General features: G+C 40.1%; 1 long non-coding RNA gene across 1 annotated transcript in view; it reads left to right on the top strand.

Annotated features, from left to right (window-relative positions):
- Positions 1–9,135, top strand: part of LOC308563618 — a 57,659-nt gene extending 48,524 nt beyond the window's left edge. The window contains exon 4 of the long non-coding RNA XR_013999796.1: positions 8,318–9,135. This is a non-coding gene — a long non-coding RNA (uncharacterized lncRNA). The remainder of the gene's footprint in view (positions 1–8,317) is intronic.
- The last annotated feature ends 15,009 nt before the right edge of the window (positions 9,136–24,144 follow it).

Genomic DNA, 24,144 nt, shown 5'->3' with positions numbered 1-24,144 from the left:
AATCTTTTATGGACTAATTCGCTTCTTAAAAATCCCTATTTCAGCTAAACAACTCTACTTAATAAAATAAACATATTTTTCTATGTCTGTATTGGCTCACAGTTGATTACTGTGTAAAGACTGTCATTTGAAAATCTCTCTCTTTAGTGACTCTTTGCTTTACCTATTAAGGACTTGTGCTCCCAGTAGTATATCTTTGGCATGCTCAAATTAAATAATGTATTTTGTTTAACTTTTTGCACGTGTGAACTAAACTTTATCTTTTATCATCACCAGTAAGTAGTATGTCTTCTAGATCTTACACTTTTACTTTTCAGTACATAGCCACCCATCATAGTTTAATTACATTTATGCTTTAAGTGACCATTTTCTTCATTTGATAGAAAAGAAGTGCAGAAAAAGGGAGAAAGATCTGTCATATAAGCAATCTAATTGAGATATTTTTAGGGGAACTAAAGGAATAATTCAGGGGAAAAATTGCTCTGAAAAACACAATTTCTATTTCTTTAAATACTAGTTGTCAAGGAAACATTCATAAATTATTGGTTAATACTCGAAGACAAATATAGAATTAAATTGAAATGCTTTCTCCAGAAATATCCCAGCTGTTCCCAACAGGACCTCAGAGTCTCACTTTCATTGAGGATCTGGATGGAACAATAGTCATTTTATGATAAATGTTCCCCATGCCAAGATTTTTGTGGCTGGAAAAGTCAAGAGAGAAATTTAGACAAGATTTTTATTGTACTTGTTCAGTAAACTTCAGTAAACTTGTTCAGTAATGACACTGCAAGATGGCAACAGAATAATCTTAGCATTTCCTCTGAGCTGTGCTAGATTTTCCAGAACCTACATTTTTCTGGCTTTCTGTGGCTATCCCTTGTGTCTTGATGAGTACCCATTTTTAGAACCAAAACACAAATCAGAACTTCACCGAGGTTGGGACCTTGCTGACGAGGCTCGGATTTAAGAATGAAGATAAGCACTTAGTTGGAAAAGTTCAGCATTTCCTGATCCCCAGCTCTTTTTCCCACTTCAAGATGGAAAAGCAGAATGGCAGTAGTTTTTGTTAGGTGGAATAGGCATGTTTCCCTTTGATTGATGTAAGCTTAGTGTTTGGAACATGGAGCCAAGGTCTTTGGTTTTAGGTTGAAATTTACTCTGTGACCAATTGGTTTATATCTTGAATTTGGGATTTGGAGTATTAAAATAAGTATACTAATTCCCTTCTTCCCTGGGGAGGGCGTGGAGGGCCATTGTAGAGTTTAATTAATTTGTAATTTGTAATATGCTTTGAAGAATAAAAGGACTTCATAGAAATAATAAACATTGTTATAACTACAACTTCTGTGTTTGTAAGCAAACTGTCAACACAATTGAGGCTGTTTATACATCAAAAATAAAGTGAAGACTTGGCAATGTTCCAGTTGATTTAATAAATGTACATAGCTGAAAGACATACTTTATTACATAGAGTGAACTTTCTTTTTTTTTTCTGTAGGAGGAGGTACTCTTGAATAAACCAGTTTCTTGTTCGTGGTATTTACATGAACTGAATGACTGTTAAGTCTTCACTTTTATTTTGTAGATGCAACTACTACAAGGGTAGCAAGTAGTTTTTGTTGTTGTTTTATAGTAAAGTAGGCACTTCTACTGACAATGCTAAGTGTTGGCAAGGATTAAGGTTGACAGACAAAACACAGGAGCTTCAGATAAATGTGAATTTCAGATAAACAAGGAATAATGTTTTAGCGTACTCGTGTCCCATGCAACATATAGTGGAGAAATAAATTCTAGTAAATCCCTACAATCAAGTACTATTCAGCAATGAGAATTAAAAACTGCAGCTACATGCAACCACAGGGATGAACTTCTGAAACACAGTATTAAAGAAAGGCAATACTCACAAAAACTAAATACTGTATCATCTCATTTACATGAAGTTTAAAAAGAGACAAAACTAAACTGTGGGGTTAAGTCAACTTAGTGGTTACTCTTGGAAGGTTGTGACTGGGAGGGCCAGGATGGGGTCTTGGAGGTGCTGGTCTTTCTCTGTTTCATGATCTGCATGCCAGTTACATGGGTGTCTTCCTTTTATGGAAATTCACTGAGATGTTCTATTTATGGTCTATGCACTTTTCTTGATGATATATCTGAATACAACTTACAAGAAAAGAGAAAAATAACATGCTTTAACATACTTTAACAAATATCTTAAACTTAGAAAGTATCAAGAGAGAAATTTAAGAAAGTAAAAAACTTGACAAATATTCATGTAGTTGTGCATTTATTACCATGTATGTGCTTATTTATTCTATAAAATTAAGATATCTATTTAAGCTTAAGGTGATGTTTAGTATTATATTAATTGTTTCTAAACAAATACTTTGAACATAAAACTTGGCTTTAATTATTTGTTCATATACTGACACTTTTTTACTTCTCAACGGGGACTACATAAAACAATGATTATTAGCCCTGGCTGGGTGGCTCAGTTGGTTGGAGCATCATCCCAAACACTGAAAGGTTGTGGGTTTAATTCCTGGTGAGGGCACGTACCTAGGTTACCTGGGTTCCATCCCCAGTCGGGGCACATGCAGGAGGCAACCGATAGATGTTTCTCTCTCACATCAATCTCTCTCTCTCAAATCAATTAACATATACTCAGGTGAGAATTAATAAAAACAAAAAACAAAACAATGATTATCAGATTTGATCACAAATATTTAGTGAATTATATTTTTAAAAATTACTTGGATAAGAATAAAATAAATGGACTAATTGATTAACTCAAAGCAAATAACCATTCCCCCCTCTTTTAATTTATTGGGGTGACAATGGTCAATATGAACATATAGGCTTCAGATGTGGGTTTCTATGTTACAAGTTTTGTATATTGCTCTGTGTGCCCACCACCCAAAGTCGTATCTTCTCCAGTCACCGTATACTAAGACCCCCTTCACCCCTCACCCCCTTTTCTCTGGCAACCACCACACTCCTGTTTGTGTCCACGAGTTTCAGTTTTATATTCCACATCTGAGTGAAATCATATGGTTCTTAGCTTTTCTGACTGACTTATTTCACTTAGCATAAAAAGCCATTTTTAAAAGGGCAGAATATCAGTATTTATTTAAAACTGAAAGTCTACCAAATAACTTAATGACTTCTATTGATGAGAAGGTAAAGCTGTGCTCACTTCGGTGGAGTACAAATGTACCACGAATGATCGAGCACCAAACGTCTCGGCACGTGAATAACGACAAGTGCGTGGTAGCTGCCTAGCACCTTTGAAGATAAACACAATTGACTTGAACACTATAAAAAAAAAAAAAAAATCTACCAAATGAAATATTCATAAAATAAATATATGTGAATAATAAGTCAACATTGAAAGACTTAATGCTTTATCTGTTCTAAACATATATAAGGTGAATATAGGGAAAAAACGAAGAATGTTTTATCTCGGTAATGATACAATTAGTAACGTCGTGTTGTCCTTAATTGTTGTTTGGGTTAATTGGTTATAATGCATATGCAAGGTGTGATGATACAGTAAAGTGGCTGGCTTTGAAAAATAAACGTCCTAGAAATACATTAAAGTGTATGTTCACTTTGGAAGACAACCTTGTTTGGGTGTCTCTAGTCCAGCTGGCCATTGAGATGTTTGCACTGATTTGTAGTCACTGACTTGTCCACCCCTCGCTGGTACACGGCAGAGTCCGCCACATCATTGTTTAGCTCTCAGTCCCTTTCAGGCCTATGATTTCATAATTCTGACTTCCCTGCTGTACCTTTATCTGAACGTGACACTAATAGTCACCATTTCCAAATGAGAAATTTTTATAAAAGACCAATGTTCCATGATGACCCAAATCAGATGGCTACAGCTTCTGGGAAGAAGCCAGGCAGAGTGGAGTAATCAGACGCACACCCAGGCTTTGAAAACAGACAGACTTGTTTGTGAGCCTTGGCTAAGACACTAACTAGTTACCTTGGCAGTTCATTTAACCTCTCTAAGCCTCATTTTCTTCATCCTTAAAATGGGAACAATAGCATCTTGGGCTTCACAGGGGTTGTTGTGTATAATAAAGACAGTAATGGTAAAGCATTTAATGTAGTGCCTGTTATGAGGAAGACACTCAACCTAGGCAGTGGGGTAAGAAAACCAACAAAATAATAGGTTGCTTAGGTCTGAAATCCTCGAACGTTCCCCTGGTTGGCAGTTTTGGCTATAGATATTATTACACTCTGGGACAAGTGGAGGGTTTCTTTTACAAACTGGGTTAGAAAAGAGCATACATTTCCTGGTGCCAAGCTCTAAACAGTCACTCAGTGTGGAAAGCCAGTGTCTTGCCTTCGTTCACTTACATGTGACCAGCTGGAGCTAGGACTGAAGGCCTTGTCTTTTGGTATTGAGTTTCTAAGAAATAAGAATGAGACAGAGGTGGTACCTTACCTGTCATGGGCAGGTCTGTCTATGGGTGACCTTGTCTGTGGTCTTTTAAATATGTCTCATTTCTGTTCACTTCACAATCTGCCTCTAGGATGAATCTGTATGTAGGGCCATGGATATATGTATATGTTGATATTAAGCAGTAAGGACAGGAAATTCAAAGATGGGTGACTTGTATTCATGGGGTTAGCAGAACTGCAGCAGTGCATGAAGCAGGAGTGTGGCTTGTGGAGGAGGAGGCATCCCCACCCCTGCATCCAGGACACTGGCTGTCCGATGAGTTTCAGTCTTCTCAGAAATGAGACAGGAATCTATTGTTTAAAACCAGTGGTTCCTTAGTGATTGTAGAGCGAGGGCTCCTTTTAAATGTCAGACCATTTAAGGGACCCCATGTGCTTGTGCCTTGTACTTTCAATATCTGTTGCTTGAGAACATCTGTTGCTTGAAAATGTCACAAAGATACAGTAAATTCAGTGGTATTTTTATGAATGTGCATTTTATCTGTAATAAGCATTGGAAAAATGAGCCCGGCATAGTATGTATTTTGTCTACAGATGGCCCTCTGTGTACCTGTGGCTTTCAAGGGGACTTGCATTGCTTCTGGAGCTCCCTAAGGGATCTCCCTTCTTGGGAGCACAGCCCTAAACTCTCTGTGGGAAGCAACAACTTTTGTTAGGACCTTATTTAAGCCTGGGAATAATTGAAGTAAAGAACAACAGAGAAAATGAGTTGTGTGGTTCCTCAAAGTGGTTCTCTTGCAAGTCCAGAGATCCAGATGTCTTTTTGGCTGCCCTCAGGGAGCAGTGGTTGGCTCACCTCCACCTCTAAGACATGTTCAAATGAGATCAAAAGAGGAAATTAAATTTCTGTCACTCAGGAAGGCCTCTGAGTCACAACTCTGACTCAATTCTTTGTGACAACTGACATTTCCAAATCAAGGCTTAACTTCCTCTCCTAAAAAAATGGAATTAAATTAGAGGTTTTTTTCCCTCCCCTAACAACCATTGGGAGTGTTCTTGATTTGCATTAATGTGACCAAAGGGCACTTTTTTTGTGTTTTTTTTTCCCCCTAAAGTAATAATTCACCTGGAAGGTGAATTCAGTCTTTCTTAGAGAAGAGAGAAAACTGCTTTGAAATATAAGATTTTCTCACACTAGCAATGCCCTCCCTACTGTTCACTATAAGCTTCAGGCACTCATTGCCTAAACATAAGGACCATGTCACACACTTTTGTCCACTTCAAAAGACAAACACACTGCCTCCCTACTGCAGGTATGTAGCAGTCAGGATTGGCTTTGTTTTGCTGCAATAACAAACATCTCCAAAATGTTAGTGGCCTAAACCATATAGGTTTGTTTCTCACCTACATTATATGTTCAGCTGGTTACATGTTCTGTGCAGATAGGCCAAAGGGCTGTGCTCATGACATTCTCCCAGCAATCCAGGATGGCAAAGCAGCCACCATCTTGAATTGCAGGCCACTGTGCCACAGGGACTAGCCATCTCAGAGTCTTGCATCAACAATTCAGTGTTCTGTCCTGGAAGTAACACATGTCATTTCTGCTCTCATTGACCCAAACTAGTCACATGGCCCCACCCAACCACCTGGGAACAAGCAGGACAATTCTCCCCTGAGCCTGGGAGTGCTGGCCACTTTGGTGAGAAGTACCAATGTTCCTCACAACATTCTGAATAAATATTTGGTGACTAATTTCCCTTCCTTCCTCAGAAAGAGGTCATGGATCTTTTTTATTTCCAATTGGATTTTTAAAAATTTCTCTTTTTGAGGAATTAGAGATTAAAAAAAAAAAAAAAAAGACCTAGCACATAGTATCAAGAATGTATTTATTTTTTCAATTGGCTTTTCTCTTCAATTTTATTTTGCTTGCATTACTTTTCCATTTCTGAGACTTTTGACTTGTTATCTTCTCTTCTAGCTTTGACAATACTCTGAAAACCTGACACTGGAATTTATGGGGCTCCTTACCATAAATTCAGGGAAAAAACATTCGGCTTGGCTCCCTTTCTGGGTCCTGCCTTGCGTCCCACTTGTTTCCCTCCCAGTATTCAGACATCACTATTACCACATTTCTGAGCATTCCTGAGAGAGCCTCCCTCCCTCCTCTCCTGAACTTTCAACTCCAGAATCTCTTAGGCCATGGAAAGGGAATTGTGTTGTGAAAATCACAACTCTGGTTAGAGTCAGTTCTTTTTTCCAGTAAAAAAAAAAAAGCAGGTTTCATGAAAGAAGGAACTTTGCTGCAGGATGGTTCTAGCTGCTTCCTACGTTTTGTCTGTTCAGATTTAATGTCCATGTTGTATAATTTTAGTAACTACTGTGGTGGATCAAGTCAAAGCTGCAGTAATGTGAGTTATCTACTCAGGTATTAGAAATAGTAGCTGCTAAGAAGAACTGTAAAAAACTAGCTTTTTCCAAGTGAAAAATTTATGTATTTTTAAGAGACAGAGACATTCCTTATAATCAAACCCTTTAAAATTTTTGGTGTGTATTTAACAGACATAAACTTTCCCACGATGAGATAGTTCACTCTGAGGTAAAACAGATAGATATGTTTATCCAAACATGGGTATAGTCTTACTTCTTAGCCCTTCCCTTAGAGCCATCTACAGAGATATATACAGCTATAGAAATGTCTTGGCAACAGGAAAATGTAATGAAAAATAAACCAGACCATGCCTTGCATTGATGTGATATATTGTAGGGCAGGCAATTTTAAACACTTCTGTTAGGTCAGGCTAATTTTCTAGTCTAAGACCAGAATGCAAACATGGCTAAGCCAATGTATGTGGATTTCTATATAAAACATATGTGAATAACATTATTTTTTGGAGAGATTATGGGCAGGCCCTTTCTTGTAAATATAATTATCTGGGATTATGGTTCAATTCCTGGCACTGTCAGTGAGGCTTAGGAGCTTTCCAGGGAATGGAAGTTTTTGCTCTCTGTGTGTCATGGTTCCATTTGACGGAGAAGGACAGCATATGAAGCAAACAGGATTTGTTTTTTCCCCCTGCCAGGTGTGAAATTCTCCTGTAGCAGGATCAGCACCGAGGCTTCTTCCTAGAAAAGAAAAAGTGGTCAAAAATCAGAAAAATATTTCAAGTGTGACCAAAAAATTGCACAGAAACAAAATAAGTTTGTTTCTGTTCCACAAGGTGGCGGTAAACACATTCCTAAGTAGCCATCTGCTTGTGCAAAGAATGAAGCCACTAAATGGCAAAGTGTTATTTAGTGTATGTGTTGTAGGAATCAATGCTATTGAAAGCAGAGTGAACACATTTAAAGCCTGGGTGAGTGTTGTGAGGCTCTCCCTCTGCAAACTGCTTCTTTAACCCTCAGGCGGGAAATAAAAGCAAAAGAACAGCAGTGTTTGACCTCATTCCGTGAGGTTCTACTGTCCACCAGAAATGGGACCTCACTAGAGACCACAGAACTTGCTTTCTCTTCACTAACAGTCTTGAGGTTTTAGTGAAGTTAGATAACAAACAAGCCATCTTTTGGCTAAAAATATAGTCTGAATGACGAATTGGAGAGAAAGAAGTTCAGAAGCACTGCACTTGGAGCAAGTGGTCAGAGAATGACCTAATTAATAACACTAACATTTATTTGTTTAGATTTTTACCTAGAAAGATACATTCGTCTGTAATTCAGAAGTAGCATATTAAGTCAGTTAAATTAGACCTTTTTAAAATGTCAATCTTTTCATCTGGATAAGTAGAATCAGAGTGATGACTTCGTTGCCATGTTTTCTGGTTCTATTAACACTGGAATAAGAGGAACATGCAAGATGTAGGTCAGATACAGGAAGTTTCTAAACATGGAAATTGTCTCTTTTCTGCAGGTCTAACCAAAGTGGATATATTCGCATGAATTATTCAAGACCGTCCTAAGTCTATACCCGGATTCACATCTCTCCCCTGAAGGCAAGGATCAGGCACTTGGAAGCACACGTTGGGCCACTCAGCACAAGTATCAACAAACACTGATTGAGCAACCCGCTATTCAGTTCGGGCCTTGAAACCCAAGAATGAGAAAGGCGTATTATCTGCCCTCAAGCAAAGAAAGTCCTTTCTTCTCCATCTCTTTGCAAAAATTGGTTAGTAGCCTTGTTTATGACTTTTGTTTCCATATAAAACCTGAGAGCAGAGTTGTTGAAGAATCGATCTGAAGTTTCTGTTGGGTCCCTGAATAGGCATTTAGCTGTGTAGCTAGTGCCTAGCTAGGCCTTTTTCATGACAATTGCATAGCTAGTGAAATGAGAGCTTCTATAAATTTCCCTTGGCGAGGGCTACAGAACAGTTTTATTTTCCTTTTTGATTAGAGAATAATTCATAGTGAGTAAGTAGCATTTTCTTAGGACAAAAGTGAAGAAATAAAATCTAATGTTTAATATAAGCATTGCATTCTTTAAGGACTCTTTCTAGTGAGCTCAGTCTATTCCTTATAGTGACTACCTCAAGGCATAAAACATGCAGAAGCACTGCTGTCACCATTTTACAGCTGGAGAAACTGAGGCTATAACTAATTAAGAGAGTCATCCATTCTTATGTCCTCTGTCAGGAGAGAGTAGATAACACCCTACTATAGGCTGTTGGCATCTGACCCTGACATATCTCCTGTAGAGGGCCTCTGTTTATCTAGAAAATGCTTTTTTTGCACATTAGAGAACAGCCCCCCCCCCCCCCCCCCGGGGCAGATGCAGCCCCAGGGGGCCTGGCTTGGCAAAAGGAGCAAGGGCTGAATTTCAGTTCCTACTCTCACTTCCTGTGTTGGATACCCTTGTATAGTACACAACCTGCACAATTTTGTGTCATCCCTGCCCTGTTACTACTACACCCTTTGGAATGAGACTTTAAAAAGATTTGGTGATGCATATATGCATATAACTTCTTTGGTTAATCTCTTCCCACCCTCCACCCCCTTCCCTCTTCCCTCTGAAATATGATCGTCTGTTACATGCGTGGACACAGACAATGACGGGGTGAAGGCCTGGGGAGGGGGTGGGAGCGAGGTGGAGGGGGTCAGTTGGGGGAAAGAAATGGGACACCTGTAATACTTTCAACAATAAAGATAAATTAAAAAAAAAAGACTTCCACTGGAGAGAGAAAAAAACAAAGATATAAACATTTTAATACATAAAAGTAAAGTAAGGCATATTTTCAAAAAGAAAAAAAAGATTTGGTGAGAAAATTGCGCGTTAGGAAATCCAGGAAAATGGCAGCTGTGTAAAGGAGTGTTTCTTCAATGACTAGATTGGGTCAGGCAGCCATCCCTGGGCCGGGTCACCCTGTGCCATCGCGTCACTGTGGCGCGGAGCCCCCTCCAAGGCCGTGCCTGGAGCAGAGGCAGGGGCAGGTGCTAGGCTCGGTTCTCAGCAGGTGCCTTTTCTCCCTGGGAGTGTTCTAGTCCTCTGGAAACACTCTTTCCCAAGCCGTATGAGTACGGGCTAAAACCACTGAGGCCACCTGTCATTTCTTTGGAGCTGACCACATGCGATAAGGGGGCGCAGCCTATGTGGGGCCTGCGGGGAGGAACCAGGCACTGGGAGTCTCAGGCAGGAGGGTGTGACTGAGCTGTCTGGGGGGCAGTTCTGTGACACAGACTTAGATTTTCCAACAGACCTGGAATGACTGACTGGGAGCCCTCGGGGAAGCGGGGCTTCTTCCCTTCCGTCGGGGTGAGGGCGATTGCTCAGTAAGTCCTTAGAGAAACTGGACTCTGTTCCAGGGCAGCAGGCTCTCAGGCGGAACGAGAGCATCAAGCCCAGGGCTCCCTGGGTTTGGAGTTATGATCCATGGAAAACTCGAAGGGGCCACAGTGTCTCTTCATCCTCCTGCATTTTCTGTCACACTGACCTTGTTAGCTGGACGTGTCAGCGTAGGTTCCTGATGAAAATCTAGAAGTTGCCGATAATGCCCGCCTTTGTCTAGACAAGTTGTGATCTGGGCCCGGCGGGGTGCTGGACACACCTCAGTGAACTGCTCTTTGTAAACAGCAGAATCGGGCCATCTTGTGCATTGTCTGTTATTTTCACAATGCAGCTATGAAAATGAGACTATCCTGCTTTGGGAAAAAGACCCCGATTCCTTCTCTCTCAACGAAGTCTTATAACCATTTTGAATTCCATTTCTCAAATTCCATCTCTCAAATTCCTCAATTTTCATCTTCTTTGGGTAACTTAATGATTATATCTGGATTCTTTAAGGGTTAAAACAAACGTGATTTCTCCGTTGTTTTAATTTTTATATTTTAAGTGAATTTTTAAAAATTGGCTGCATTGATTTAATTTCCTGGTGTTGATGTATTAAATCTTTTCTGGAGGGAGATGAGTGAGCAGGTGGGAATATACTCATGAAAAGTTGCTCTGACTTAAGAAACTCATACCAGCAGCCAAGCAGCCAGATGACCTCCTCTGCCCTGGCTTCTGAATTCTGACACACAGAATTTTTACTGCATGTATGGTTTATCCACTGCTCAATAGATTCCTGCTGCTATAAAGATTTTATAGTTGTCTTGTGATAATATGACGCTGAGACCCCAAGAGAAGTCTAGGCTTACAAGAATGTCTTCAGATAAGGAGCTGAGAGGGGTATCTGCTGAGAAATATGTTACCGAAATCTGAACTTTGCATTGTAAAAAGTAGAAAGATGCATGTTGCTATGGCAATATTTCCAGGTAGGTACTGTATTTTTTAAAATCCTCATTTCTGAGCATCATTTTAACTAGTGTTCCTTCAGGAGCAGTGCTAGGAAAGATCACTTTTCTTCTAGCTTCCTGAGCCTCCCGCTTTGCACCAGCTCCTGAGAAATTAGCACTCGAACCGCGGTCAATTGACATAAGGACATAGTAAGCTGATGGTTGCCCATGTAAAAGCACCACCAAGTTGTATATTTGTTTTGTTAGAGACTTTCATTTTTTTTCTGATTGAAGCTTTATAAACTTTGAAGGGTTGTACCTGTTTTTCCCCCTGACTTAAAAGAAAGTCTTTGTAATCCCAGTCCTTAGCACACCATCAGGCATGTACAAAGGTCTATAACTGCAAAATGAACAAGCAGATGAGTGACTGGAACGGCCACAGTGCTTTCCGGTACACTAAGCATTTTACTGTATGGGGCCTGGTGCATTGTTGTCAAGTTACTGGTTTGGAGAAGTCACTGAGCCACAAATATGCTGCTGACATAGTTTCCAGTGGTCAACGGGCATTTCCAGGAGCACATCTTCCTTAGCTCTCCCCAGTTTTATGAAACCCAGGGGGAAAAGATGTAGAAGGAGGGGCACATGGGTTAGCATTTTTTTGTTTGACCCACTTTCTGGTTCCTGCGAGGTCAGCTCTGCTTTCTCTCAAGCCTGTGCACGTGGCTAGTGGGAGTTTGAATATTACCTGCAAGCAGAGTGCTCTAAACTTGACCAACCATTGAGGTAACTCATCTAACCCCTTAGGTAACAGGATCAAGTTTCTGCTCTGGATTGTAGATCTAGCCTCAATAATTTATAGCCACACCACAAATGCTGAATTGGGGTGTCAAGCCCTGTGGCGACACTCATATTAGTGGCATTCTTCCTCGAGGATCCCCCTGGAGTGGTCCTATTCCTCACCTGTGTGTTTTTTCACCACTAATTATATAATAATAAATTCTGTTTGTTCTCTGCTCTGAACAAATATAGTGATTAAAAAGGTAATTATATGTACATTTGGAAATGTGCAGTTTAACTCAGGGATGGTGAGATTTGTTCATTCACTTATTGTTCTGAATGCCTAGCACAATACCCGGCAGGCAGGAGGCAATCAGTACATGTGTGTGAGCGAAGGAGAGAAAACAGCACATTATAAACAGTGTTTTGAAAAATGTGCCAAAGTGGCAAGAAGTTTTTATTGCACGAAACTATATGGTTTAATGTCAGGCACAATTTTACATGCTTTACTTATATTAGCACACTTTCTCCCCACAACAGTCCCTGGAGGTGCTTTTCATTGCCTGCCTCGCCTTATAGATGGGAAACTGGACATGTGTGAAGGCTGAGTGAGTTGTCCACGTCAGTGAGCTGCAGAGCTGAGGTTTGAGACCAGGCATTGTGTGCCTTTAACCACAATCCCACCCTGTCTTTCAAGCTATGATACTGCCAACATTCGTGGGAGCCCTGGAGAAGCAGCATACATGAAGTGTAATTCATTACCAAAAAAAAAAAAAAAAAGGCTCTTAGCTCCAAGACTATTCCAGGCTTGAAGCAAATGTCTGGGATTTGGTCTAGGAGTTAGGAAGGATAAGAGTAAAATCCATCAAACACACCGAAGTACTGAAATCTTATCTCTGCTGATTTCTTATCTCAGCTTTCATGTTGCATATAAAATACCCCTGGACTTCTTTGTCCTCAGAAACTCACACAAAGGGCACTTGATTTAATGACGTCAAGTGATCAATCTTTGTACAGTTGTCTTATCACAAGTGCTACGAAACTATTTTTATTGTGTCTCCTTTTGAGCAGCTATTGAGAGTTCCACATCCACAGCTAATTCCCATTTCTATGCAACTTCCTCAGTACACTGGTGGGCGTTCATGTCTAGACAGTCAGCCCATAACCCTGTACATGAAACTAAACTTGAACACAAAGGGCCATGACTCTGAATCATGGATTCATTTCCATAGACACCTCCCTCGTGCTCTCTTTCTTATTTATAATTTTCAGTTTTCCTTATTAATCATGAAAGTAATACATGATTGTTGTCACAAATGAAACAATGTAGAGATATATAAAGAAAAAGTTAAGTTAATAATCACTTCCCTAGCACACACACGTTCCCCTCCCTCCTAGAGTAAGCAATAACGGGCAGGCAGCTATCCTTCTGTGCTAATTGTCCTCTATCCTAGTGAAAACATGTAGAAATATAGACGCATATTATTATGCACATTAGTGTGAATTTTTAATAATTTAATAAACTTTACTTTTTAGAGCAGTTTTAGGTTCACAACAAAATTGAGTGGAAGGTACAGAAATTGCCCATATACCCTGTCCCTACACGTGCACCGCCCCCCCATTACCAACATCCCCCACCAGAGTGAGACATTTGTTACAACTGATGACTCTATATACAGTGCATTTTAAAAATATATAACAGCATAAGAGATGGCCAACATTTGACCATTTTAACCTACAAAACTGGCAATTTCCTATGATTCATCATAATAGCAGTTCCAGTGATACATATTTTAAAAATAATTTTAAATAAAAGCATAGATGCACAAAATTCCATCATGGTTATTTAACCATATCCCTATGGAGGGTCAGGTTGTTTCCAGTCCTGGGGGGCACAACATTGCTGCAGTAAACATCTTTAACCATATCTCTCTTTAAAAAGCCATTGTTCAGGGCCGTATCCCAGTTTCTTAGAACACAACTTGACACACGGAAGGTGCCCAGTAAACATTTGCTGAATGACTAAGTGAGTGAAGGAACTCTGATAGCATCATGCCAGCTGCATGAATCTTATGTCGCTCTTTTGGTTTACTCGGTTGCCATTGGATGGGACCGGGGGTTCTCCATGGCCACTCTCATTCTTCCTCCCTCCCACTGCCTTTCAATCTACCTGGGGCAGCCAGAGAGTGTTTCCTATCATACCCAGTTTCCTTTTTGAAAAATAACTCTGTTGAGGTATAATTCACACACCAGGCAATTCACCCATTTAAAGTGAGCAATTCAAAGGGCTTTAAGTATATTCACAGATATGCAAAGTCATAGTTTAGAACATTTTCATCACTTCAAAAAGACATCTAATAGCCTTTAGCTCTCACAATCTCACCCCTCCCCTGCCCACCACTGCCACCCATCCCTAAGGAACCTCTAATCTTTATGTCTCTATTCCATTTCTGTGGATTTCCCATTCTGGACACCGTATATGAACAGAATTATATAATATGTGGTCTTTTGTGTCTGGTTTCACTTAGCATAATGTTTTCAAGGTTCATTTATGTTGTAGTGTGTATCAAGACTTTATTCCTATCTATGGCCAAATAATATTCCATTGTATAAATATACCTCATTTTGTTTATACATTCATCTGTTGATGGACATTTGAGTAGTTTCCACTTTTGGTTAATATAAATAGTATTGCTATAAACATTTGTGTACACATATTTTGCATGGGTGTATATTTTTTTCTCTTATGTACATACCTGGGAGTGAAGTTGCTGGGTCACATGGTAACTCTGTTTAACTTTTAGACTAACTGCCAGACTATTTTCCAAACATCATTTTACATTCTCACCACCGGTGTATAAAGGTTCCAATTTGTCCGCATCTTTGCCAACATTCGTTGTTGGCTTTTTGATTGAAACCATCCTGTAGGTGTGATATGATATCTAATTATAGTTTGCATTTCCCTAATGACTAATGATGTCGAGCATCTTTTCATGTACTTATTAGTCATTTGTATATGTCCCTTGGGAAAATGTAAATTGCCCCTATTTCATTTGGGTTGTTTTTATTGTTGAATCGTAAGGGTTCTTTACATATTCTGGGTGCTAGTCCTTTATCAGATATATACAGATTCCTGTTTACTGAGATGCTCCATGTGGCATTCCTGACGTTCTTCAGCAAACACTGCTTGCTCTTGAGTGATGTGCCTGCAAGGCGCACAGGGAGCCAGGAGGAGACAGCCCCTTTGTTGAATGTCTTCAGCTGGCATTTGAGAGCATGTTGTGCCCTATCTCCTCACCCTGATAGATCCCATATCAATAAACCCAGAACTGTTCCCCCCTGCCCCCAAAACTGCCTCATTGCAAAGGGTGGCTTCTGAGTAGTGGATTAATGTCTAAACTTTTTAGCTAATTGGTGTGGAACACAAATCACCCTTATGTAATAAGGCTTGACAGTAAAATGAGAAGTCAAAGTGAATGTTTCAATTGGGTGAACCTTTGAGACTGCTGGATGGGCTGTTTTGTATCTTCTCCAGTATAGTGCTGATAACTTCTGTGTTATGAGTAATACTTTCTATTTTGCACAGATAATTACTGCATGGAAACACCTGGGGATGCTTTATATATTAAGATTATTTTCTGGAACTCTAAATGGAGAATTAACCTTGAACAACTGGGTTTCATTCCAGAATAAGATTTTTGTGGATTTCTATTATGGGAAAAGTCTGAATTAGTTAGCCAGGAGACAAGACCAATGGAATTGATCAGTGAAGTAATTGTTAAGTTGCAAATGGAGAAAATATCAATCATTACCCCAAACCCCTCCCAGTATTCTCTTGATGTCCTCTTCATAGATGTGTTATATCTAAAGTGGTATCTGAAACTGTTAATCCAAGGACGTTCCTCTGGATGGATGCCAATATTTGTCCTTCTACATAGCTGTCTTTCATTATAACAACATATTGTTTAATGGTAATTGGTAAATGATAAATTTGTAATCATCAGTTGTTCAGAAACTGAGATATTCAGTCTGTGGCAATATATATTTTTTTAATTTGTTGATTTTGATGATTTTAAAACCACTCATCCTAAGGAAGATTGACCCACAAGAAAGTCTTAAATTAAGCTAGAAATGAGAATGGTAAGAGGGAATGTGTGTAATTTGAGCTCGCTTTGGGCCAGACTCGTCGCAGTTCCTGAGAGTTTCAGCCAGAATTGCTAAACTGCAATAGCTCATTCTAATCTGACCTCTGTCTCAGAGCAGTTTATCTCTCCAAGCCCGGCCTGGCAGATAAAGCGCCTAGGCAGGGTTTGTGGTTTTCTTGCCCAGGACGCCAGATTCCAAGTTAGACTGTCATTGTGGCTTCCATGAGGATTCCCAGGAGTTCTATAAACTTGAGGTTAAACCCTGGCCAGTACACAGAGACCTGGGAACAACCTCTCTCAGGCAGTACTCTAAAAACACTTTTGGCTTCAGTGGGTAGAGGAGCATAAGGAGGAAGGGAGGGACATACAGTGCTATGAGGCTGTGGATATTCCACTAAGCAAAGTCATGAAGCTGCTGAGAGCACTGGACAGAAAATTAATGAAAGATTTTCTTTTCCCATGGCTCGGGGTTTGTCTGACAGCCTGGGTTGGGATTCCAGACTCTTTTGGATCACTATGATTGTTGAAATTCTGCTGATCTTTGAAAAGATACCCTTGGGATTCAAAGAGGTGAACCCTGAGTAGCTCCTGTTATCCTTCCTGACTTTTCACCACTCAAAATGATGACCAGTGAACTAACAGGCCTCCTCTACATTTTGCCTCAGTGTCCCCCAACATTTTTTTTCTTTCTCCCAAATTTGCTATCATATCACAAGGCAGTTATAGATGGATAGATTTTGAATCAAAGTACATAACTGCAATGGAATTTTCTCACGTGAATATTTCTGTCAAGGGAGATTATGAATCTCTTAAGAGCCCTGATCTATTAAGTAACCCTAATCCAGAAAATTCATACTCACACTGTCTAATTATGACAAAGGCACAAGGGCACTGACTGATGAGGATTGGTGACAATTTAAAATATATATTAGATCACTTCCAGTGTTCCTTTTACATTTGTAGTTTTTTTTTAAAGCCAAAAATCCTATGTAGTTATAACAAGAGAGCAGAAATATTCCTGGACATACTGCTTCCCAATCTTATTTAGAGAACATTTGGTCTTTAGGAAAGTATGGACTCATTCAGAGAGTAAAGTACTAGTTAATTAGGGAAAATTTGCATTCTTTGCAGTTAAGCTTATTTTTAGACAGCTTCTTCTGAAGTAACTACTAGGCTTGCAAAGACAAAATCACCCAGCTTTAGCACTTTTCCTTTAAATGACTGAAGCTATTCATCCCTCAGTCTATATGTTTTGATTCTTTATTTTCTCTTTTGGCCGCTTTGCAGTACACTTACTATAAGATACCTTACCTATCATGCCCGACACATAGATGGCATTCACTACATATTTGTAATATGAGAAAATGCTATGATGCTTAATACATTTAGTTAGGATAGGCTAAGTTATGCTTCTGTAACAAATAACTGAAATCTCAGTGGCTTAGCACAACCAAAATATATTTCTTGCTCACCACAAACTCTGATGTGAGTTGACACATCAGAGGGGTCTTCTACATCTGGTGAGTTGGGGATTCTCTGACACTTATGAGGCCATTATTTCAACATATGACTTCCAGAGTGTCCCAGCAAACAAAAGGAAAGATGAAGGAGACCCATCAGCTTTCCGGTGTCTTGGAAGGGAAATGGTGCATCACTTCTCACATTCTTGAGTACCAGATGCAATCCCTGACCCAGCAACAGGAGAGTTTGGGAGATGCAGGAAGCCCAGGAATAATCAATGAGCACTAAGGGTCTTTGCCGGCCTTCAATTTTAGGAAACACAGAGGAGTAAATAAAAAGTCAATGCAATATTTTCCTTTTTTAGTTGTCTGGCCTTCCTTAACCTTAGCACTACAAAGAACTTTATAGGGGAATTATTTTCATGGTAAGACAAGTTTGGGAAATGCTGTGTACTATATGTAACTTATTGAACTTACAATGTGTAATTATTTATTAAAGGTTTTGAAAAGTGCCATATTAAAGAAGCCTATTTAATTAGAATTGGCAAGATATCATACAGGGAAGTCAGTTTATTTATTTGATAAGTATTTTTTTGAATACTTATCACTTGCCAGGTATTGAGCTAGTCTTTGGAGGGAAATTAGATGAGTAAGGGCTTTTTCTGGTCCACAAGCAGATTAACTCCAGGGGAGAAGAATAAAGCAGTTCCATATGAGAGCTTGCATTGTAATAGGGGAATAAAACATTTTACCTGTTCATCGATGGGTTTCTATGTTTTTATGCCAAAGAAAATAGTCTTGTGATCCTCTTGAGAGCATATTTGGGGTGCTATTTTACTGCATAATCATCCTATAATAGGCAGGCAATCTTTTTTTACAGACTTTATTTTTATTTTTAAATATATCTCTATTGATTTTAGAGAGAGGACGGGAGAGAGAGAGAGAAACATCAAATGAGAGAGCCATTGATTGGCTGCCTCCTGCATGTCCCCCACTAGGGATCTAGCCCATAACCCAAGAATGTGCCCTGACCGGGAATCGAACCTCAATCTCCAGGATCATAGGTTGATGCTCAACTGCTAAGCCATACCGGCCAGGCACAGACTTTATTTTCTAGAGCAGTTTTAGGTTCATAATAAAATTGAGAAGGTACAGAGATTTCCCATATACCCCCTAATGCAGACAGTTTTGAAATATAATGACTCCAGTTTACTTTCTGTGTAGCTAACAATTTTTCTTAATGGAATTCACTGTAAAAACAACTATGTTTTCAAGATGGAATATCATAAGATGCCAAATTAGTAACAAAATATACTAGTGTGACCATCAAATTATTTTAATTAAAATGTGGTGCATTCTTATGGTAAAAAAATTAAGCCCAAGCAGAGTATACATAAATTTTGAGACTTTTGTCTATTTTTGTGTACAGCCTTTAATCTCAGGCCTCTAATCTCTTTCCAGAAGTAACTAGTTATCTGTTTTCTATATTCTTCTAGAGATAGTCTGTGTAAATACTATTATATATGCACACCCATATCATATATATGTATATTACAGATCTCTTTTTAAAACACAAGTCATAACCTATGATAAGCACCATTCTGTAGTTTTGTTTTTTTTAAATAAAAAGCATATCTAGAGTTCCATTCTGTACACACACACACAGTTTGGATGTATCATAATTTATGTAACTAGCACCCTATTAATGATGATCATTTAAATCAAAATGGCTTCTAAAGTTTATTTTATGTTTCTGAATTTTAAAAAAAGCAGCCAAAGTAAACTAATGCATCCTTAAAATATGATTCTTATGAACTATTTTAAATACCCAAATGGTTTTTTGGTATTTTTTAAAGAAAAAGTACCATTTTACATTTTATGGCTTATTAGAATATATAAGAGTTTATTCCACATGAGTATGTATGTATTTTATGTGCGACTTAAAAATGTTTTTTTCTTTTTAAAGAAATGTTAATTGATTTAAATGTTGGACTCACTAGGAGATAGCATTTAAGATTCATTTGTTTTTGAATTCATAGACGTATACCCTTGGACATAACATAGGCATAAATTGATGCATACAAATAATTATTGATGATTATTCCATAGCCTGGGCAGATTTTTACAAAGATATTAACTAAAAATATGAATGCTTTCTGAGTTGTGATGAGAATATGGAGACCTGGGCAGATTTTTACAAAGATATTAACTAAAAATATGAATGCTTTCTGAGTTGTGATGAGAATATGGAGACCTGAGAACACAGACATTTAGGACAATGGGATAATATGTTTTCCTGTGGATATTCCATGTGAGTAGGAAAAGGTTATGGGAAGAGCATCCCCTTTCCTCCCTCCTCCAAGACGAAGCTGCCAGGACCAGGGAGGGAGGACTCGGGCCAGAGACCTTCCACCTGCCTCAGCACTGAGCAGTCACTCTCCTCTCTGAAGTGATTTACAAACATTAATGAAGCTTCCCAGCAGCCTCGAAGGCAGGGAGCTTATAATTACCCTCTTTTTCAAATGGGAGATGGAGACACAAATAGGTTAAGTGTTTTGCCGCAGGCGCACTGCGATTCCTCCACCACAGAGGAGTGCTTGGCTTCACCAGCTCTGCTTACACCCACCCTGGGCAGCTTCACCAGCTCTGCTCACACCCATCCTGGGCAGCTTCACCAGCTCTGCTCACACCCACCCTGAGCAGCTTCACCAGCTCTGCACACCCACCCTGGGCGGCCTTCCTCTCCCCCAGGGGATGGTCCCTGCCCTGCAGAGACCAGCACTGGCCTAGGAAAAGCAAGGCCAGGTCTCCACTAGGACAGAGAGGCAGAGAAACAGGGCCACAGTGAGGTGACTCAATGACTCCGCGCAGATATTCTCTCTTGTTTATGGGCAGGATTGAGGATGTCTTTCCACATGGAATGCACCAGTAGGCATTCAATAAGAATGTGCTGGTAATCATGGCAGGTTACCCAGATCATAAAGGCAGCCTTCTTTCCCCTTAACTATTTTGATAATTGTGAAACTTGACTTTTCCAAAGACTTGTCAGAATCCAGATTCCAAACTAAAATGAAGGCCCTCTTCTTATCATACTTGTGCTTAACTCCTTCTCAAGAATGCTGTTTTAAAATGTAAAGCAGAGAGTTGAGAAAATTGACAAATATAAAATGATATATAGAATGGCAACCTGGGAATGAGTAATCGGGCCTATCCTGATACTTGTCCTAATCCTATACCACTCAGATGTAGAGTTGTTAGTATAGCTGGAATTCTATAGGTGAAAAATATACAAGGAAAAGTGTAAAGAGAAAAATCTTAAAAAATATATATATATTTTTATTGATTTCCGAGAGAGGGAGAGGGAGAGAAAGAGAGAGAAACATTAATGAGAGAGAGTGATCCATTGGCTGCCTCCTGCATGCACTGGGGATGGACCTCCAGCCCGTGCGTGTGCCCTGACAGGGAATCAAATCAGGATCTTCTGGATCATAGATCAATGCTCAACCATTGAGCCATGCTGGCCGGGCTAAAGAGGAACAATAAATATTATTTATTTATTCATTTGCTGTTGGTTGGGCATAGGGTAAGTTTTGGGAAGGATAACGGAGTAAATTTTTTAGAAACAGTGCTCCCTTATAGCTCAAGAATTGATGAACGACCTCAGACCAGCTTCCCATAATCTACAACAGTGAGGACAGCAAGTGGGCAAGCTGACAGGACTATGAGGACAGAATTTGGGCACACATCGCTTATGGAGAATACTTCCACATGCTCTTAGACAACACATCTATACGTATCTTGGACAATATGCATACATACACACCCCCCCACATACATACACATACACACACATATACACACACATATATGTTATAAATTTCTCATCCGTAAGTATGTGTAAGAAAATACATAGTGAGTACATTTACTCCATTATAACTTTCACATATGTGTGTATTTTAGTTATTTGTGCAAATGTCTTACCTTCTAGTAAGAGGGTAAACTCTCTGCAACTGGGGGGACCATGCTCTTTCACCTTTTTCATCCTACTGAAGATTTTGCATAGTTTTTTGCTTCTCATTTGTGAAATGATATCCAAGTATGTGTAAATAAAGGTGTAGTCCCAGCTCTCAAGAGGCGTAAAGCTCTGAAGCACCATTCAGGATTAGCCTGGTCTTTCAGAGCCTGCTACCCAGGAAATAAATCTAGAAGTCTTGCTTTGGAAGGGCTTTTTCAAGGACCCCCAATGCAATTACTTCTGTTCTAGAGACAAGGCCCAAAGATAAAAGCCCAAGTTTATAACTTAAATGTTTCCTCACCACTGTCACATTGTATTTTCCTTATAACAGTGGACAATAGTTAACAAAACTGAAGAACTACCGCAGAGGATGACAACAAAATACCTGCGTGATTAGTATTTCTTTATTCCACCTATATTTTGGGGGGTGTAGAATTTCAACAGATTTCAATAGGCTCTCTGCTTCTTTCTCTTTCCTGAACTCTGAGTGAATAATCTTCAGTGTTTATCTAAATTTTCATTTTCTCTTGAAGCGTTCTCATTAAATTCGCAGATCTTGAAACTGCATTTAAAAAAATGCACACATCTCTAGCTTTTTAAAAATGAAAAAAAATCAAAATAAAGTTAAACCACAACGTAAACAAATCATTCCACTCATATTTGTATATCGTGATAACTCGGAGAGTTCCTTGAGGAATGAATTCCACTGACATCTATTCATCTTCAGTGTTTTTATTTCAGTGAAAAATCCTGCTGCTTTTGCTACTGCGCCAGCGTTTGGTTGCTTCTCCCTCTGGTTGGCTCCCTCCTTTGGGTTATGGCTCCGGCTGGCTGTTGGCTGCGGTGCTGGTTCCTGCTTTATTGTTTTGTGTTCCCTCCTCGGTCCTGGGTGCTCTTTGGCCAGCCTCCTGCCCTTCCTGCTCGAGCGGCGCTCATCCACCTGTGGGCAGATCACTTCCATCTGTCCCCAGCGCTCTTTGAACAGTGGCTCGCTTCAGAGCCGTAAATGCCTGGGCCCATGAGCTAATCCAGTCTCCTTGGCTGATAGAATCCACGACAGGATCACAAGCCCCAGGGTCATAAACATCATTTGGGTGCTAATAAATTTCAAGCTTTGAAAGGAGGTGTTTATGTCTAGCAAGAGATATTGTTTGCAGAAGGAACTTTCTTGGGGCATCTGTAATTTGTTTGGGAGCAGTGACCCCCCTGAGGTCTCAGGTAGAGGGAGGAGAGCTCCATTTAGTAGCAAGAGCCCTGGGATGGCCCAGTCCCTCGACACCTCGTCCTTTGAGCAATTATTTTCACAGCCTGTCTTTTGTAGCTGACTCTCTCCCTCTGTAAGGAAGAGCCTGGCAGGCTTTAATCTTCTGGGGGAAGGGGCGTTCATTTTTATTACATTCTTCTACGCTCTGAGTCTCTCCCCTTGCATATTCTCCTACTGACGTTATAGAATTTACAACTTTGATCTTTCGGTCCAAGGCTCTTAATTACGTTACAGAATAAAGTAAGTGGAATTTTGTTCTTTGTATGTCTCAAATAGGATAAATCCTTATGTGGTGTGGTCTGATTTGCGTTCAGCTGCCTGCTCAGATAGGACTGTACTGATCAGTAAGCACCTATGAATGATCTTAAACTCATCTAGGACTCTTTGGCGGTGGTGTAGGTACAAAGGGAAGAGAAGGCACAGGCTGGCAATCTCGTTGGGAAAGAAACATAGGAAAACAAAAAACGGAATAATCGGTGTACTGTCTACCCCTCTCCTCACGCAGCTTTGAGGGGCTGTCCGGCTGTCAGCGTGGCTGTGTTTCTTTCAGGCTAAGGGGACACATAGGCCCATGCCCTGGCTTCACCTGCTGGTACCAGGAGTTCAATTTTTGTGCCACTTTGATTGATTGCTTTACAAGGACAAGACTGCTAACAGAAGCCAGTTGAGTTCTTCCAGCTTCCAGGGACGGGGTATGGCTCTGCTGGAAGCGGCTGCCAGCTGCCCTGAGCTGCCTCTGTCCTTCCCCCCCCCCCCGGAGCAAGCCCCTCCTGATGCCCCTGCCTCGCCCCCAGAGGCCTCAGCCAGGGCGTCAGGACAACCTGTGCTCCTCCCCTTCCATTTCGGAAGTACAGCCGGGTTAATACCTGAATGCAAATTAGTTCTTTAGAGGTTAAAACACATGACTGTCCTCTAATGAGTTTCGTGGCCAGAGAGTGAAAGGGAACAGCAAGTCAGTTAATGTCACTTCCCTGTGGGATTTCCCCAAAAGGTGTGGTGGGTTTACCTTTTTTTTTTTAATCTCTAAAGGTGAGAGGCTGTGTAGCTGCCACCAGCATAAAGTTTCCTACCAGCAAGAAGTGCTCAGGTTAAACTGTAGCCCCAGCTTCAACTTTTGCCCTAGCTCCTCAGTGCACCCCCACTGTGAAATACGTACCTGCCACCCTGATGGATGGCTGCTTCGCCGTATGGGTAAGGAGCCTGCAGCTGATTAAATCGCAGGTTTCCCATATCATTCTTGCGAGTTCTGCAGCACTGTTCCTTGAGCTGACAGCTGGACAATAGCACTTTTTGAACTGGTCTTGGTCTCCTGCCAGAAAACTTATCTTTTAACATTTTGCACCCACCTCCCAACTCCTAAGGGCAAGTAGA

Source organism: Miniopterus schreibersii, assembly GCF_964146895.1.
Source record: "Miniopterus schreibersii genome assembly, chromosome: 11".
Classification (NCBI taxonomy): Eukaryota; Metazoa; Chordata; class Mammalia; order Chiroptera; family Miniopteridae; genus Miniopterus; species Miniopterus schreibersii.
This window is presented reverse-complemented; position numbering and strand designations above follow the sequence as displayed.